Here is a 16,973-nt window from a genome sequence, read left to right as displayed (position 1 = left end):
GATCATCTTTCCCAATAGGGAATTGATTTTAAGGTTTTGACCTGCATCACTTTATGCTGGTGTTGCGCTCCTGAGAAAGGAAAACCTGAGATGTCTAAGTATTTATGACTGCCCCTAAGTGCGTGATCCTGGTAACTGGTGTCAGTTGGCTTGTCTCCCAGTTCACAGAGAATCCGTGGTCCTGGAGAGCTCAGATCGTAAACTGCAGGTCTAGTTGAGCCTGTTGCATGGACGACGACTGGATTGAAATGTCACCTAAATAACATTGCCGCCTCATGGGCGTCACCCTCAGATGAGCTGCTACAATGTCCGGTAACTTGGTAAATGTTCTTGGGGCCAAGGAAAGGCCAAAAGGCAGAGCCCTATGTTGCCAAAGGAGCCCTGCATATGAGAATCTGAGATACCTCCTGTGTGACAATCTAATGGGAACATGGAGATATGCCTCCTTGAGATCTATAGATGTTAAAAGATCTCCCCTTCTAATGCAACCTAAGATGTTATGTAGGGATTGCATTTTGAATCTTTTATAAGTAATATGCAGATTGAGCTCCTTGAAATTTAAAATGGCTCTCTGCCCCCCCCCCCCGATCTTTTGGAAACTAGAAAAAAAGGATGGAATAAAATCAAAGACCCCTTTGGCCTAAAGGCACTGGCTCTATTACATTGACGCCTAGCAAGTGCTGGATCTCGGCCTACATGAGGGACCACTTGGTGAAGTCCCTGGGAACCGGACATTGAATGAATATGTGAGGGGAATTGGAACAAAATTCTAAAGTGAGCCCAAGCCTGTTTGTAATGGCCAAGCATCTGTAGCGGTCTCTTGCCACTGGCTGGCAAAACTGCTTAAACAGCTGGCAATGGGAATCCCCAAAAAAGGATCACTTGCTATGGTGATAAGGCCAGATGCTGGCCCCTCGAAAGGGTCATCTTGATTGAGGCAGTCTAGCCCTGTCCTGAAAGGTAGATCTATCCTGTGAAATATCCATGCCCTGGGAATAGAGTCTTTGGTAGGGTGGGAAAGCAAACCCCGCATCCTGACTCCAAAAGGACTGCCTTCTATAGAAAGGGGTATATCTCCTTTCCACCCTTCTGTAAACATAGGGGAGGAATTTCCTCTTATCTTTACTTTCCACCAGGATAGAGTCAAGGACTTCCCCAAAAGGATTACCGCCTTTGAATGGAGCAGAAGGCAGACAACACTTTGACTTCATATCGGCTTGCCATTGGTGAAGCCATAAAAGTCTTAGAGAGGTGACATTGGATGCCAGTGCCCTTGAAGCAAATTTGGCCATGTTTAAAGTCGCGTCTGCTGCGGCGATCAATTTACAGATATCCTGATGAAGTCTGGTATCCTCAGGGGCTACTCTAGCCTGCAGTTGATGCAGCCAAATTAGTGATGTTCTAGTAAAAAAGGATGCAGCTATGGTTGATCTAATAGCCCAGGCTGCTGCTTGATGGGTCTTATGAGCTGAAAGTTCTGCTTTCCTGTCCTTGGCCTTAAGGCCTTCAGCCGCATCAGAAGGAATAAGTGCTGCCGAAGCGAAGTTGGCCAAGGGAGTATCAAGTGATGGAACCCTCAAAAGATCCTCCAATTCCTGTTCTCCAGTGTACATCCTTCTATCCATTCCACTAGGAGCTGGAATGGCCCCTGGTTGGTTCCACTGCCTGTGAATTACATCCAGAAAAAAATTAGGGGATGGAATCACCTCCTGCTTTGTCACTGGTTCTGTAAATAAACAGATTTGAGGGTACCGAGGCTCTGAAGGATCCCCCGCTACATCACCTGTGACTCCCATATTTGCTGTATTTTTTGCTTTTATCAGCAAGGGCTGGAACAAGTTAGGTCTCAATAGCCCTGAATAAGTTGGTTTGTCCTGGGAGGCTTCTTCCTCCTCTGACAATTCATAGTCCATCACTTCGTCCTCACCCCCCAACGAAACTTTGCTATGTAGGGAAGGAAGTGGGGAAGGAGGTTCCTGAACAAGGCTAACTTCAGAATGTAACTGTGGAAGAGGCGTTGTTAAATGAGAAGATCTTAATGACAATGGAGCTGTAATGCCCCTTTGTTGAAGGGCAAAATCTATGCCTTGTGAAATAGTTTGTGCAATCAGAGTAGATAACTCCTGAGACAAACCAGGATTCAAGCCTTGGTCAGGGCGCAGCCCTGCTGCTGTAGGCATAAAGGTGGCTGATGGAGCTGAAGGCCTATGAACAATATACCCTCCAGAATTGTTCACACGGGGAAGGGAGACAAAATCCCCCCCAAGTGGTGCAGCATTAAGGCTTTGCAATGCTATATCCGCATTAGGAGACCAATTTAGCTGGTCCTGCTGAAGTGCCAAAGGGAAAAAATTTTGGAGGTAATAGCCACGTTGCTGGATATTGAGATTGGTAGAGCTCCAGCTGCCTCTGCTCGCTGTTGAGCCTTTGAAAACTGCTTCTCCAAAGCCCTTTGCCCCCTTTGGGCATCCTTCTCACCTGCAGCAGATGTAGATCTAGGGGATTGAGACTTAGATTTTTTTTTATTTTTTTTTTAAATTTGATTTATATGCCGCCCTTCTCCGGAGACTCAGGGCGGCTTACAATGCGTTAAGCAATAGCCTTCATACTTTTGTATATTTATACAAAGTCAGCTTATTGCCCCTACAATCTGGGTCCTCATTTAACCTACCTTAGAAAGGATGGAAGGCTGAGTCAACCTTGAGCCTGGCGAGATTCGAACCTGCAGTAATTGCAGGCAGCTGGTTTTAATAACAGGGTGCTTTAGACCACTGTACTACCAAGGCTCTGGTAATAGGCATTTTAGAAGCAGATCAAGCACCCCTAGGATCAGAAGCCCCTGATCTCCTTAAGGGGGAAGAACTGGCTGAATCACCACTGTGTGAGGCAGAACACTGCACCATTTTTTCTTGTTGCTGCAATCAGGAGACTGCTAATAACAATATAATAATTCCAAGTGGGAGTGTGGGATCACACTCCCACTTTGAGCTGCTGTCCTACAAGGGAATAAAGCTCCAAGTCTCAGCAGAGAAAAATAGCCCTCAAAACCGGTAAAATGGTTTGAAAATGGGCAAGTAAGACTTCGCAGCAGCTGCCCAGCCAATTTGGTGCAAATCCAACAATATGGTTTCTCTGCACTTTCTTTCAAATCACCAAAACTATCTGCACACATGAGACTGACAAACATGGTCACAGAATGCGACAATGCCTCCAAACAGTGCGGAACCAACAACACAGCTCCTCTGCACTCTGACCGGCTGCCCCCACTCACGATAGACCGAAGCCTCCATCTTTCTGTGGTCCTGCGGTGCTTCCAATTGGGGCGGCCTGCTGGAAATGCCAATCGTTGTTTCTGTTAGGAAATAAGCTCCGGCACCAAGATCACCTTCACCTGGCCGCCTGTGTCGCCTACACCAAGGCGCGCTCTCTATGGCTCCCCAGCAAGCTCCAAAATGAATTGCCAACAATCCAATATTTAATTGTAATATTTCTGGTAATTATTGTAATTTTTCCACTCAGAACAACTCAGCTATGTCTCTCTACGCCAACTGAGTTGAAAAAACTGAGGCTTGGCCAGCAGAAAGCGGCATGGCCAAAGATTTTCCAACTCAGTCTCTGGCCAATCAGATGCTTTGAATGCCCATGCTTGGACTCACCAAGCAGCGCACAGGAGAATTGGACTGTCGCCCGAGAGGAAGGAAGGCCACCACTCCAGATCCAGCAGCCACCGACCAAATGGGAGCAGCAGCCATCCTGGCAAACCTGCCCTGCGCAGCGCAGGCCCCTGCGAAAGTCCCCGGCCAACCCAGAGCCCCGCAACTGGAGAGGAACCCCACCCTCCTTGGAGAGAAGTATGATGGTGACCCACAGCAGTTGGGGTTCTTCCTGAAGCACGTCCTCACCTACATGTAAGAATATGGGCAGGATCTCCAAACCCAGTGCACCCGGGTCTGAGTCATCATCTTAGCCCTGGAAGGGGCAGCTGCCCGGTGGATGGTGACCCTCCACAATGTTGACGCAATCGAGCTGCAGAACTTCAACCGTTTCATGATGACTCTGTGCCGGTGTTTTGAAGACCCCCTGGCAGATCGCAAAGCCCGCAACCACATTAAGAACCGTGAAGCAGAGCCACTGACCTGTGGCCGAGACCTTGCCTGCCGCACAGACTGGCCAGAAGATATCCTGGTGAGCTGGTTTAAAGATGGGCTGAACGATGATCTCTACAATGTCTGCCTAGCCCAAGAGGCCCCAAACCGCCTGCATGATTGGTACGTCCTGGCTGAAGAGCTGGAGATGGACATGGCCAAAAACCAGTATTGGGTGGGGAGAGTGTGGAAGAGATCCCCACCCCAGGGGAAGCAAGAGCCATCCAAGTCAGACGGCCCTCACGCCGAAATCATCTGCCTGCTTCAAGTGCAGAAGGGACGGGCACCATGCAGCTGAGTGCCATTCGAAAACCCCCACATGAAAGCTGGAGCGCCTGTCAAGTGGGAAGCCTGTGAAAACAACCTCCCAGGGGAAAGACAGAACACTTAGAAGTAGAGAGGCAGTAGAGTCCCCGTCCCTGCAACACCGGGGAAAGGAACTCTGGCACCGCCAAGAGAGGAACAGGGGCAGTCTGAAAGCGACCTTGAAGATGACCCACTGGTAAGTGATCCGATCGAATCACTTACCCTGCCCCTAAGACTGTTCATCCCCAATCAGGGGAAAAGAGTAAAACTCAGCCCTTTTGGACTCAGGGTGCACCCGGTGTTTAATTAGCCCAAACCTGGTGGGGAAATGGGGCATCCACCTACAAAAACTAAAAAATCCCATTGTATTCTGCCAGTTAGATGGATCAGTTGTGAGGGAGAGCTGGCCATTTTTGCCACAGAACCCCTAGATATAGCCATGGGGACCAATGATGAAAGACTCACATTTATTGTGGCACCTGGAATGGAATGGCTGCTAGTTCTAGGACTCACATGATTGAGAAAATGGAACCCCAGCGTAAACTGGAAGCAGGAGACCCTAAGATTTCAGTGGGGAGTGACTGGACCAGACGGCCGAAGGGAGGAACTGGGGATGACCCAAACAAAGAAACAGCAGCGGTTGCAAGCAGGGTGGATTTGATTTAAATTGAGTTGATTTAAATCACAATTTAAATCATGATTTAAATCACTAGTAAAAAGGCTTGATTTAAATCAACTCGATTTAAATCATAATTTTTAAAGAGCAACTGTCATCTCTGCTACTCCTTTGACCCACTGTTGAATCACCGATAGTCCCAGTGTTGCAGAATATACAGCCTTATGCTACATAACTAAGCTCCATTTCATGCTGAACAAACTACATTATTTATGTATCTTAAATAGAAAGCTATCTTACGATAGATTTTTACCCCAAAAGTTTTTTATTAAAATAAATTCGATAAAAATAAAAAAAAAACTGATTTAAATCAAAAAATCCGATTTAAATAAAAAAAATCTGATTTTTTTGATTTTTTTTAAAAAAATCATTGATTTTTATCCACCCTGGTTGTAAGGGCCACATCAACCCAGGGCATCCCTAAGGAGTACAAAGACCTAGCTGAAGTCTTCAGCGAAGAAGGCTCTATGTTTACCCTTCTGTAAACATAGGGGAGGAAGTCTTCAGCGAAGAAGGTTTCCCCCACACGCACCGTCCCACAGACTGTGCTATTGAAATTCTCCCAGGGGCTAAACTATCAAAACCCAAGATGTATAGCATGTCACCCAGGGAACTCAAGGAACTGAGAGCTTTCATAGATAAAAACCTGTCGAGGGGGTTCATTGAACCAACCCGACCAAAAATCGCTCCCCCAGTGCTATTCTGAGAGAAAAAAATGGATCCTTGCGCCTATGTGTGGACTATAGAAATTTAAACACTGTAAGTGTAGAGAATGTGTACCCCCTTCCCCTCATGAAAGATATGTTAGCCCACCTCTCTAAAGGAAAAATCTTTTCAAAACTGGACTTGAGGGAGTCTTATTACTGAATCAGAATTAGGGAAGGGGACAAATGGAAAATTGCTTTTAACACGCCTTTGGGATGCTACCAATTCAAAGTGCTCCCATTTGGACTACAAGGCGCCCCCGTTGTCTTCATGCAACTAATATACGAGGTGCTCCATGAGCACCTATACAAAGGAGGTTTGGTGTACTTAGATGACATTTTAATATACATCGAAACGAAAAATGAACACATGAAACTGATCTGGGAGATCCTAAATAAACTCCATGCAGCAAAGCTTTACGCAAAACTTTCTAAACGCGAATTCTACCAAGAAAAAATAAGACTACCTGGGATACCAGATATCCCATGAGGACATGGAGATGGACCCACAGAAAGTGCAAGCAGTGATCGATTGGGCCCCTCCCCGCACACAACTGCAAAGCTTCCTGGGGTTTGCAAATTTCTACCACCAATTTATCCCAGCGTTTGCCCATAACTAATCTTTTGAAAACGAAAAGAGGGGAGACAAGCCAAAACCCGAACACCCACTAAACTGGACCATGGAATGCCAAGTGGCATTCGATAAATTGAAGCGACTGTTCTCAGCCGAGCCCATCCTAAAATACCCAGACCCAGAAAAACCTTTTATCATACAAGCAGATGCCAGTAATGTGGCCATTGGCACCATTTTACTCCAAGAAAATGAGCAGGACCAACTCCAGCCCTGTGCATACACATCTAAAAAATTAACCAACACTGAACAGAGATGGGCTCTCTGGGAAAGGGAGGCATATGCAGTGCGTTGGGCTGTCCTCACTTGGAGACACTTCCTAGAGGGAAATAAAATCCCTTTTGAAGTTTGGACTGATCACAAAAACCTGGAGGCCCTTAAGACCCCACAGAAACTCTCCCCAAAACAAGTATGCTGGGCTCAATACTTCAAACAATTTGATTTCACCCTCAAATATTTTTCTGGGGGGAAAAACCTTTTGACAGATGCACTATCTAGAAAACCACAATACAATAGCAAAAAATCCTAAGTAATCAAACCCCTGCTCCCAGCCTCCCAGCTGGGAGCCAAGGTGATAACAAGAGCGCAAGCTAAACAAGACCTCCCCACGGACAATGCCACCACTCAAGCATTTAAGCAAACCCTGCTTAATGATGAATGGTTCCAAGCTCACAAAAACACCTGCTTCCTTAAAGATGACTTGGCTTGGGTGGGAGGGAAACTGTATGTCCCTGCCAGCCAGAAACTTCCTCTCATGAAAGTGTGCCACGACTCCAAGCTACTGGCCACTTTGGCCTTGTGAAAACTCTGCACCTCATCAAACGTCAGTTCTAGTGGCCATCCCTCAAAAAAAGACATAGAAAGCTACGTGACTAGCTGCCCCATCTGCGCAGCAGCAAAAAGAAGACCCCTGGACTCTTATAGACAGTAGTTGAGCCTTCAGCACCCTGGAGAGAGATCTCTATGGGTTTTATTGTTGAGCTGCCAGAAAGTGGGGGTGGGGGGGAAATACTGTCATTTGGGTTGTAACGGACCTGTTTTCCAAACAGTCCCATTTTATCCCTTGCCAAAAAGGGATAAAATCCCCACAGCCAAGGCACTTGCCAAAATGTTTCTACAACAAATCTACCAACTACATGGGCCCTTGCAAAGGATAATATCTGACTGGGGGGTCCAATTAACTTCAAAGTTCTGGAGGGCATTCCTCAGCGTACTGGGGACCGCCCAGGGCTTAAGCTCCTCCCACGATCCAGCTAGTAACTGATCAGCAGAGAGAACCAATGGTGTTCTAGAACAATACTTAAGATGCTTTATTAACTATCAGCAAGATAACTGGACTGACCTCCTGGCTTTTGCAGAAGTGGTGTACACCCCATTTCGAGTGGCAACAGGTCAAGATTTCACCCAAATGCCAGAACTACCAGTAGAAGAACCAACCATACCCTTCATTAAGGAGTGGATACAAAACCTGCAAAACACATGGCCAGTAGTAAAACTGGCTCTAAGTGAGGCTAGGGCTGCCTTTAAAGCTCAAACTGACAAGAAAAGGGCAGAGACAAAGCTTTTCAAAATAGGAGATAAGATCTATTTATCCACTAAATTCCTACAGTCCCTAGAACCCTCAAAGAAATTGGGACCCAAATTCATAGAACCTTTCCCTATCACCAGTCATCAATCCAGTAACAGTAGAGTTACTACTCCCTAAGTCCACTCAGATAAGTCCACTCAGTGTTTCACTGCAGCTTACTGAAACCAGAAATTACCTCCCCTCTAAGGCCACCAGCAGCCACCCCTCCTATGCCTGTTATGGTGAAGGGGGTCAGCATTTTGAGATTAAAGAAATCCTAGAGTCCCGCACACATCACAGCTCCACGCAATACCTGGTAGCCTGGAAGCATTTACCCGCCTCCCAGAACAAGAGCATAGCTAAAAAACATGTCAGAGTCCCCACATTACTGAAAAAATTCCACTTGAAATACCCTAAAAATCCCAACTAACTCACGGTTATATTTTTCTTTCTGTTTCTTTACAGGTGGATTTCCCCTTTTTCTAAGGGGGGCAGCATGCCACATCCGTATCATGAAACTGCCATTCCTGTGGGGAGGGGGCCTGGATAGATTGATTAGCTTATTGCTCTCTTCCTATTTCCCATACATCCTGTATCACCCTACTTTATAGCCTTTATCCTGGCACCTATGTGCCCTAAGCTTGATTTACCTTTGGGGGAATGTAATAAGGGGGCCATGTGTTTTGTCTCAGCCCTGAAGCTTCCTGCAAGACAAGCCTGGGAATAGCTTATCTCTTTCTCAGGCCATTCTAACAACATTTTTGCACCTGTGGGTTGGCTCATTCAACCTCGGACTGAGAAGAGGGGTTTCTAACTACTTTATCCTAACTGTATTGCCTGAGGGGGACTTTAGATTCTGCCTTCCTTTGTCCTGCAATCACTCTCTTTCAATAAAAGGTTCCTTTTGAAATGCTGAAGTTTCAAGAATCGCAAAGAACTACGGATCTCAACAATTCTCTCCAAATCGGGTCTTCCGGTTTGCGCCCTCGGGATACAGACGGGGAATTAGTGGGCTCTTCGGAGCCCCGCGAAAACTCTATCTGCCAAGCCCCCGCCGGTAGGTCTTTGGACCTACCCTGTCCTGTAGGGACAGGGGGATAGAGAGGGACCCCTCGGACGGCCGAGAGGAACGGGCAGGTTCCTGGGAGCCGGAGGCTTGCCCTCTGCACTGGCGGCAGTGGAACGGCGGCCATGATGGCTGCCCTGAGACTGTGGCAACCAGGATACAAGAATGTGCAGGAGGAGAAGAGGAGAAGCGGAGAGTGGAGCTGGGAGTTTGCATGCCGGGTGAGTGGACATCAACCCAGGCAGGAACTGCCCACAAACGCTGAATTACAATTAGTCTGCCCCAGCCTTTACAGCGGCTGAGAACTATTGGGGCCCAAAGATAAAAGACCTGTTGATGGATAACATAAATTACTGACTTTTTGGAAATGTTTGACTATCTGGATATATTTTTTCTTTACTTTTTGGTGGATAAATGAGATTGGACTATGTTTGGGAGAGAGGAAGGAGAAGAGGAAATAATTAAGTCTTCAAAAGCAAAGGAAAAAGACAAACGGAGACGGATAAAATGGTTGCCAGCTGAAAAGTGAAAGTGTAAATTCCAGGCTGCTTGTTATTTGAAAAGAGAAACTTTGTTGCTTGTTATTTAAACTTGACTATTCTGAGGAAAAGATTCAGAGAACTTGACTTAAGATACATAATCTGTTCACTGGAGGATTTATTGAAGATTAGAAAGAAGAAATTAAATGGAACAATGAAAATTGAACTAATAAATGTGGCAACAAAAGAAGGGTGTGGCAATAGAAGAAGGACATGATGATACCATATATGGAATAGCTTCAGAATTAAATTTGTAGAACTCATAACTTTGATGACATTGAAATGGAAAAGATACATATTTGGACAGACTGGAGAAAGGAATAATGGAATATATTATGTAACAAGACAACAAAATACTATATTTTGATTTAAATTAATGTAACAGTTTCTGGGTGGTTGAATAATGCTAGGAGATACTTTTTCCCCCCTTCTCTATGCTCTCTATTTCTTTCTTTTAGTATCTTTCTCTTTGTTTCTTTTCCCCACTCTATTTTCTTTTTTAATCCATTTGACTTCTTTTGTTATATTTCTACTCTCTTCCTTTTTCCTTTTTCTTTTTTAGTGTTGCCTTATTTTTTTGCATTTCTTTTATTGTAATTATTATTATTGCTATTACTCTCTCCTTTTTTCTATTATTATTCTCATATAAATATATAAACAATTTGATTAAGAAATAAGAGCATAAATGATTGAAGAAAAACATGTTTTTTGGATGTTCCAATGCCTTTTTAAATTTTGAATTTTAACTAGCACTACCTACAGATTTAATAATTTGGAAGAAAATGTTTACCTTAAAAGGCGTTGGATGTTAAAAAAAATTATTTATAGAATTAAGAACCATAAAAAATTGATCTTAAAGTGTTTCAAAATGTTTCCTATTGAAAATAAGAAATAAGCATGGAATGGGAGAAAACTTAAGAGAGAATAGGCGATAAGATATTTATTGAAATATACTTTTATCTTAAATTGGTAAGAGATGTGGAGGAGAATAGACTGGAAAATAATATTGGTAACACACTCCGAAGTAATTTGGAGCTAAACAACTGAATAAGAGATAAATGTTATGAATTAGTTAAATAAATGAATTTAGGAATGGAGGAAAGCATGATTCTGGAGATCAGTGAAAGCAATGCTGCGACCCAGTTTTACAAATAAGGTAGAAGTGGAGGAAAGCATCATACTGGAGAACAGTTAAAGTAAACTGGGAACCAGTTAAAAATAAAAATAAGAATTAGGAGTGGAGGAAAGCATGTGCTGGAAAACAGTTAAAGCAAAGCTGTGAACCAGCAAAAATACTGAGTTAGGAGTGGAGGAAAGCATACGCTGGGTAACAGTTAAAGCAAAACTGTGAACTAGCCAAAAATAAAAAGTTAGGAGTGGAGGAGACTATACCTGGGGATCAATTGAAATAAAGTTGTGAACCAGTTAAAAATAGGGGTAGGAGTGGAGGAAAGCATTGCTGGAAGGCAACTACTTGAGTTGTGAACCAGTTTTATAATAGATTTCGGAGGAGTTAAGGAGAAGGTTGGTGTGCAGTTAAAATTGTACTGTGAACCAGCTAAAATAATTAAGATAAGGAGTGGAGGAAAGCATTGCTGGAAAGCAGCTGATTAAGACGCGAACGAGCTAAAAAATAAATTTAGGAGGAAGTGGAAGAGATTTTACTGGAGAATAGTAGCTAAACTGTGAACCAGTTTAAATAAATACAGACAGGAGCATTGGAAAATACAGCTGGGAAATAGATATTTAAACTATGAACCAGTTAAAAATTAGATTCAATAAAATATGAGAATAAACTTGAAGTAAATAAAATAAAGTATTGTGGAAGTAACAAACTATAGAAGGAAATGTTGATTGTTTATGAAATGACTTTAAGAGAGGAGGAAATACTTTTTGTCAAGATTATGGATATTAGATGTCATTTAAGAGAAGTAAAATATAGATTTGAGGTAATGGGTCTTAGAATTAAGGAATATATATGAAATATTGATTGTTAAAATGATAAAGATTTAGAACAGTGTTTATTGTTTAGAATTTTGGGTGTAATAGTAGAATGATAAATGTTTAGAATAAGATTTTTTTTCTTTTTTCTTTTTTTTTTAAAGATGTAAATGGATAAAATTTGGAACAAAATTGATTGAGGGAATGTGAATAATTGTACTCATTTTATGCCGGACCAAACCCTTGTTGTAAAAAGATGTATTTTATGTTTTATGTTTAAAAAAAAAAATAAAAAAAAATTTTGGGGGGAAAAAAACACACAATTCTCTCCAAATCACCGTTGCCTAATGCGGTGGGGAGTACTGGGCGACTACCAGATATGCAGGTTGGCAAATGGGAGTGCGAAACTCCACCACTAAGTTCCTTTGAATCGTTGGGCGGTGCAGTAACTATTCTGGTTTTGAAATGGCCACCCAACTCGCCCAATGCAGGAGCGTGAAACTCCACAAACCTCGTTTCCCCGCTGACAACTGGGAGTGCGGAGCTCCTCTGTCCAACTATCCCTGCTGCAATTAAATGGGAGCGCGAGACTCCACAGCATGTCTGAAGCACCTGCAGCTCAACAGACAGCAGAATGGCTAACTGACAGGAGACTGTCACTAGCCTGACAGCAGAGACGCCCCTCCAACGGCTGGAGCCAAAGCCCTCACCGTTGGGAAGTCTCCAGTGACTCTATCACAAATGGGAGTCTGCTGCTTAAACTCACAATGTTCTTCCTACTTGGAAGAAATGTCCAGACAAGTTCCTATTTAGTAGTGAAGAAGCATCCAGGAATAATCCTAGTCAGAAGAGAAACCTTTCGACATGTCTGTCCAGGCTAAAGGACTGAGTCAAAAGCTGGGAAGCTCTAGCAACAAAGGTGGGACATTACAACTTTGACAGACTCAGTCCAATCAACTGAACAGACAAGGACAACCCATTCCTGGATGCTATCTCCACCACTATGGAGAACAGGTAATTTACTAGTACTAGAATTCATTTGCAGTATAGGTAGTCCTTGCTTAACAATGGTCCCATGGTAATTTGGTTTGGAATTTCTGTCACTAATGAATGAGATTGTAAAGCATGTGATCACATTGCTTAGAGTTGGCAATTCCAGCAGTCTCTGCTGTAAGAACAGAGAAATGCGACATGGCGCTCCCATGTAACACCCCTCCTGCGCGAGCTGCACTGGCTCCCGGTGGTCTTCCGGGTGTGCTTCAAGGTTTTGGTTACCACCTTTAAAGTGCTCCATGGCTCAGGACCTGGGTACTTGCGGGACCGCCTACTACCACCAATAGCCTCCCACCGGCCGGTACGCTCTCATACAGAGGGGCTCCTCCGGGTGCCATCGGCCAAACAATGTCGACTGGCAGCCCCCAGGGGGAGAGCCTTCTCTGTGGGGGCACCTACTATCTGGAACGAGCTCCCCCCAGAGATAGGGGGGCAGGGGGGCAGAGGTCGACCTCGAGGCCTCTTATATGTGGAGTGCCTCAGGGGTCGGTCCTCTCGCCCCTCCTGTTCAACATTTATGTGAAGCCGCTGGACGAGATCATCCGTGGCTTTGGGGTGAGATACCATCAGTACGCTGATGATACTCAGCTGTACATCTCCACCCCAGGCCACCCCAATGATGCCCTTGAAGTGATGTCCCAGTGCCTGGAGGCTGTACGGATCTGGATGGGGAGGAACAGGCTCAGGCTCAACCCTTCCAAGACTGAGTGGCTGTGGTTCCCGGCATCCCGATATAGTCAGTTGACTCCATCACTGACTATTGGGGGCGAGTCTTTGGCCCCCACAGAGAGGGCTCGCAATCTGGGAGTCCTCCTGGATACGCAGCTGTCCTTGGAGGAACATCTGACGGCTGTAACCAGGGGGACCTTTTATCAGGTTCGCCTGATCCGCCAGTTGCGGCCCTTTCTTGATCGGGATTCCCTGTGCACAGTCACTCATGCCCTCGTGACCTCTCGCCTTGATTACTGTAACGCTCTCTACATGGGGCTCCCCTTGAAGAGCACCCGGAGGCTCCAACTGGTCCAGAACGCAGCAGCGCGGGTAGTGACGGGAGCAGCATGGCGCTCCCATGTAACACCGCTCCTGCGCGAGCTGCACTGGCTCCCAGTGGTCTTCCGGGTGCGCTTCAAGGTGTTGGTTATCACCTTTAAAGCGCTCCATGGCATAGGGCCTAGCTATCTCCGAGACCGCCTGCTGCCACCGACGACCTCCCATCGACCCGTGCGCTCCCACAGAGAGGGCCTCCTCGGGGTGCCATCAGCCAAACAATGCAGGCTGGTGACCCCCAGGGGGAGGGCCTTCTCTGTGGGGGCTCCCACCCTCTGGAATCAGCTGCCCCCAGAGATAAGGAGAATCCATGACCTCAGTGCCTTCCGCCGTGCCCTTAAAACCTTCCTTTTCCAACAAGCCGGGCTGGCCTAATTCTTTTTAAGTGTTTTTAATTGTTTTGTTTATTGTTTTAATTAATGGGGCCAAATTTATATATATATTTTTAACTGTATTTTAATATTTGTATTTGATGTTTTTATTTGGCTGTTCACAGCCCTGAGTCCTCAGGGAGAAGGGCGGTATACAAATTCAAAAATAAAATAAAAATAAAATAAATAAAATACGGAGGATCCTGGATCTGCGCACCTTCTGCCGCGCTCTAAAGACCTTTTTATTTCACCAGGTGGGCCTGGCCTAACTTTCTCCCTCTTTTTAAACAATTTTTAAACAATTTTAATATTTTAATATTTTTAATATCTTTTAATTCTCAAATTTTAAATCTGTTTTAAATTGATTGGGGTTTTAATCTGTCTGGGCCAAATTATTTAATTCGATTTTAGTTCTGTTTTTTAAATTTTGTATGTATGTATTTTATTGTTGGCTGTTCACCGCCCTGAGTCCTTCGGGAGAAGGGCGGTATACAAATTAAATAAAAGTAAAAGTAAAAAGTACTGGGGAAGTTGTCGCGCCACCACACTCTCAACAACCTTCGCAACAAAGTTCGCTTGTACAGCCAGGTCCAGGGAAGGCTTCTTGAGGAGGGACTTCACCACCGCCTCTTTCAGAGAGGTAGGGAAGAAACTCTCACTCAAAGAAGCATTAATAATCCCCTGGAGCCAGCCTCGTGTAACCGCCCAGGAGGCCAGCACCAACCAGGAGGGACACGGGTCCAATAAACATGTGGCAGTGCTAAGCCTACCCAGAATCCTGTCCACGTCCTCGGGAGTCACAGGGTCAAACCCCTCCCAGATAACATTCACAAGACTCACCTCCGTCACCCCATCTGGATCTACCCAATCTGAGTCCAGGCCTTCCCGAATCTGAGTGACTTTGTCATGCAGGAATTGCACAAAATCCTCAACCCTGCCCTGCAAGGGGTCTTCCCTTGCTCCCAGATGAAGGAGGGAGCGGGTCACCCTAAACAGGGCTGCTGGGCGGTTCTCTGCAGACCCGATAAAAGCAGAAAAATAGTTAGATTTTGCCGCTCTTATCGCCACTAGGTAGATCTTAATATGAGACCTCACCAGTGTTCGGTCAGATTCGGAGCGGCTGGCCCTCCGGTCGCTCTCCAGGCGTCTTTTCCGGCGCTTCATCTCCCTCAGCTACTCAGAGAACCAGGGAGCCACCTGGGATCGGCACTGGGTCAGAGGCCGCAAAGGCACGACACGGTCCAAAGCTCCAGCGGCCGCCCTATCCCAGGCGGCCACCAGTTCTTCAGCCGAGTCGTGTGCCAGAGCCTCAGGGAATGGCCCAAGCTCCATCAGGAACCTATCCAGATCCATCAGGCGCCTGGGGCGGAACCACCTTGTCGGTTCTGCCTCCCTGCGACGAGGTGTGGTGGTACGGAAGTCAAGTCAAAGGAGTGAGTGATCAAAGTTACGGAGATGCTGAAAACATAACTATACAAGCATTCCTCACACTTATGATTGTTGCATCATTCACTAAGTTACAAGATTGAGATTTGTACACTTATGATCACTGCAGTGTCCCACAGTCATGCGATTACCATTTGCACGCTTCTGACAATTAGAGTGGAGAAGCCAGCAATAAAATTGCAAGTATCAGTAATGTGATATCTTGTTTAACTTGTTTAACAACCATGTCACCATGTCAGAGCTGACAGTCCCATTTGAGGTTGTTAAGTGAGGACTACTTGTAATATAGAAGCTTCTGCATGGCATTACTTTTATAGAAGTTTTCCATACAGAAACTTTGCACACTCTATGACAGTGGTTCTCAACCTGTGGGTCGGGACCCCTTTGGGGGTCGAATGACCCTTTCACAGGGGTCACCTAAGATCATCAGAAAACACATATTTTCAATGGATTTAGGAATAATTTTATGGTTGGGGGTCACCACAACATGAGGAACTGTATTAAAGGGTCGTGGTATTAGGAAGGTTGAGAACCACTGCTCTATGAGCAAGTAAGGAGTTCATGCATTAGAGTATGACTCCATATCTCTGTAAATGACCTGCACAAATACACACACTGCTTTATAACTCTACTCCCAGCATACAATAACCATCACAAAGCAGCATTCTGAAGCAATTTCTATATGTCTCGGAACAACTATTACCTCTTGACCTCCATTGTCCTTTTATGAAAAAAAGGGATTAAGACTAAATAGGACTCTTGCAAGACAAACCTTACGAATATTGTAGAGTACAAAGTGCAGTAAAACTGAAGATGGTTTCAAAAGGACTTCTAGCACTTTTAGTTAAAAGGAAAGTTTTCTTACAATGAATGGAAGAAAAATATCAAAACTGGTGAGAGGACAAAAGGCGGACAGGATTGTAAATTCTCTTGTCCATAAAACTCATAAACAAAGCAGAGCACTGGCACAATCAAAGTGTTGTCTTGAAATGCCATGAAAAATATTCTGGGCCATGATAACTGAAAAGGATTTGGAAGTAAAGGACAGCTCTGTTTTGTTTTGCTCTGGCTCATAGAAAATGTTTATACAAAATAGAAAGAGTGCAGAGAAGAACAACAGGGATGATTAAGGGAATAGAGAGGCTAAATCATATGATGAACAAGCGAGGGAACTAGGTATGTCTAGTCTAACAAAGAGAAGGACTGGGGTAGTATGTAGCAGTCTTCCAGTACTTGAGGGGCTGTCACAGAGAAATGGGAGTCAACTTATTCTTCAAAGCACCAGAGGGCAGGACAAGTAATGGATGGAAGATCATATAAAGAGATCCAACCTAGAACTAATGAGAAATTTCCTAACAGTGAGAACAATTAATCGATGGAACAACTTGCCCCTGGAAGTTGTGGGTGCTCTATAACTGGAGGTTTTGAAGCAGAGACTGGACAATCATTTGTCCAGAATGCTTTAGGATCTCCTGCTGTGG

The 16,973-nt window shown here is 44.8% G+C and overlaps 1 protein-coding gene across 7 annotated transcripts in view; it reads right to left on the bottom strand.

Moving 5' to 3' along the window:
* PNPLA6 (patatin like phospholipase domain containing 6) overlaps positions 1 to 16,973 on the bottom strand; it is a 128,926-nt gene that overhangs the window by 81,385 nt on the left and 30,568 nt on the right. The window lies entirely within an intron of this gene.

Source organism: Pituophis catenifer, unplaced genomic scaffold, assembly GCF_029215685.1.
Source record: "Pituophis catenifer annectens isolate HBS135680 unplaced genomic scaffold, rPitCat1.0.hap2 SCAF_2, whole genome shotgun sequence".
Classification (NCBI taxonomy): Eukaryota; Metazoa; Chordata; class Lepidosauria; order Squamata; family Colubridae; genus Pituophis; species Pituophis catenifer.
Note: the sequence above shows the minus strand (reverse complement) of the source record. Positions and strands in the feature narration are given on the sequence as shown.